The sequence below is a fragment of the Melanotaenia boesemani genome, chromosome 15 (assembly GCF_017639745.1).
Source record: "Melanotaenia boesemani isolate fMelBoe1 chromosome 15, fMelBoe1.pri, whole genome shotgun sequence".
In the NCBI taxonomy this organism is placed as follows: domain Eukaryota; kingdom Metazoa; phylum Chordata; class Actinopteri; order Atheriniformes; family Melanotaeniidae; genus Melanotaenia; species Melanotaenia boesemani.
This window is the reverse complement of record NC_055696.1, coordinates 25,952,559-25,955,397: the sequence shown is the minus strand read 5'-3', so window position 1 is coordinate 25,955,397 and position 2,839 is coordinate 25,952,559.

The window sequence follows — 2,839 nt, the reverse complement described above, 5'->3', positions numbered from 1 at the left end:
TTTTAAGAAAACATGAACCATTTTTATTCTGCTCGTTCACTATGGGACTTTTGCATCTTCCTTGTGCCAAGCTGTTAGGCTTGCATAGTGCATAGATTTAATCTCATTAATCTTTCTTGGACCTACCACTTGGCCCTTTTTATTCTTCAGAGTAAGTTATTTCTTCCGCCATGAGGGTAGCGTAGGAACCTGACAGAGGTGAGCTGGAATTCCTGCCAGGAGCGTTGGTAAGGTTTTGTATCCACCATTCTCAAATGGGACTAGATCATGCATGCCATACATATGTATGTATATACACATACATACACATATATATGCACAAATACACATGCATACATATAAAAACAAATGCATATTTGTTTAATATACATCTTTACACATATGTTGAAGGGATATGTACGGTGGTATATGATAAAGTATATGAGGATTTATTGCGCTTGGTCGCTTTCAGGCTGTAATAAGGAGGTTTGAGGTGAACATGGACGTGGCAGCTATCTAATTTACTGATAAGCAGCATTTAGCATCCTGATGGCTGTGAATAAAAACTGTCCTTTAATCTACTAGTCATAAGTTAGAGTTCTCAACCATATAACATGTTTTAAGCATGTACTATTGAACACTTTTAACATGTTTCCATTCAAATATCTGAATTTACTTTACTTGGACTCTTAGAACACATAAAACAGACCCAGTCATGTTTTTAAAATGCAGAAATTTGCTTTGTAGTGATGCAGGTTGAGCTCTCTGACTGCCTCTTTTTAGTTAATCTATCTGAAATGTCTATTTCTGTTTTACTTTCTGTTTTATTCTTCCTTTTCTTATGGGATCAGATTATTGTTGGTGACATCAACAGAATAAGATGCAGCCATTTAAAACAGAACTAAGACAAATAAACTTTTTCAATCTGAAAGCATCTTCAGGTTATCTGTATTCATTTAGCCATGACTTTTCCTTTGGTCCCATCCACTGAGTGGTTACTAAATGTAATTTAAATTTTATGGGTCAGGAAGTAATCTGTACAGTTTGGCTCCAAATTTATCTAAATTGGTACAATTCACCTAATCATTCACAAAGTCCTCTTTATGTGTTTTTATGGATTACTCTCAGTGAGGGTTTCCCATCACCGCCCAACAGGAAAACAACAGATGACATTTAGTATCTGATTGCTTTTTTATTTTAGATTAAGTAAAGAAAAAAATGTAATCAGTAAACCGTAAAGAAAACAATTACGGATTCATTAAATCATAAAAAATAAATTAAAAGAAAAAAGTATTTTGGTGAAGATCCTCTGGCTTTTCTAATAGTTTGAAGGTAGAAACTTTACCAATAGAAAACAAGGTTTTATGAGTTAGGCTTCAGTGTAGGCCGAGAATAAACTTGCTTTTAATAACGTGTATTTCGTGTTTGCATATTTTGCATTTGTTAGAAGCATGTTTGTTCTTGTACTCAGAAATGATTGCTACATTTTCGCTGCAATCTGTGAGTAACTGGGAGGGAGACCAGTTTGACCAGATGTAAGGTCACAGGGTTGACAGCAGCGAAAATTATGGAAAGCTTTAAAGAAATCTGAAATCTCCTGCATCTTTATGATGTATCAGTATTGCTGCACAGTACTTTTTTAGAAGTTGATAATTAAGGCATGAAGACAAGTGGAAACTAATCTGAGACACTCAAATTATTGGAAAATTTAATGATTGTTATTGTTAATTTCTTATATTGGAAAAACAAGCAAGAAATACTCGTCATTGTCACACTGTGCTGGTTTAGAGGTCATACATACCATCTATGATACAGCTGCTGTGTTTTATGTATTTATTTATTTTTTCACTGTGATCTAAGATGAACCAATCACTAACCTCTATTGTTACCATGTTTATCGTTTTGTTTACACCCTACAGATTCAGCAACTCTATCCAGCCAGAGTTCTCTAATGTGCCCCCTAGTGGCTTCCTCCAGTAACAACAGGAGTACACAAGCAAATGAACTGTGACGGAGCCCACTATTGTATAAGTTAATGTGAGGTTGAAAAATAAGTTCATCCTGGGCCTAAATCCTGTAGTTATTAGATCGTTACAAGATGAAGACTTCTCATGGATATTTTTGTTGTTCAGGTTTAACTATGAACCTATATATCGTGTCGGCTGTAGCTCAGGAGGAAGAGCAGTCATCTTTCGACCGGAAGGTAGGTGGATTCAAATTGTTTTGTTCTGTTTTTAGGTGTTTGGACTTTTCTAGATGTAAACATTATTTCTTTTCATTATATTTACAGTTCTGTCCCAAACATTGACTTCTGTTTCTGTCTGTGAGGTTTGGCTGGGTTGTGGAAAGAAAATGCAAAAGCTCAACTCTTTAACTTGGTGCTTCATTTGCTCACCAGTAAAGTGACAAGTGCAGTGTACAAAAGGTAACTCAGTAGAAAAATGGTAAAAGTACTTTTCTATTCTATTCTACAGTCATGTAGCAGACGCTTTTATCCAAAGTGACTTACATTTGAGAGGAAGAACAACACAAGCAAGAATTTAAACAAAATGGGACGTCATAATTAAGTGTTAGTCAGACTGCTGTGAGTCCAGTTGGACCAAGGTGCTGTTATGTAGTGCTGGAGGCAGTGCATATAATTTTTTTAATTTTTTTTTATATAGTTTTCTTAAGTCATTTTGTTTGAATACAAGATCAAAAGTTCATCAAACAATATCAACTTGGGCATAAGTGCACACAGCTTATTCAGTACTTGGTTGAGCCAAAGAGCTGAACAAATCTTTCTAACTCATTCTGTTGAGTAGAAGAGTTAAGCTAAGTGCGGAAATGCTCCTTAAACAACTGAGTCTTTAGCTTGCTT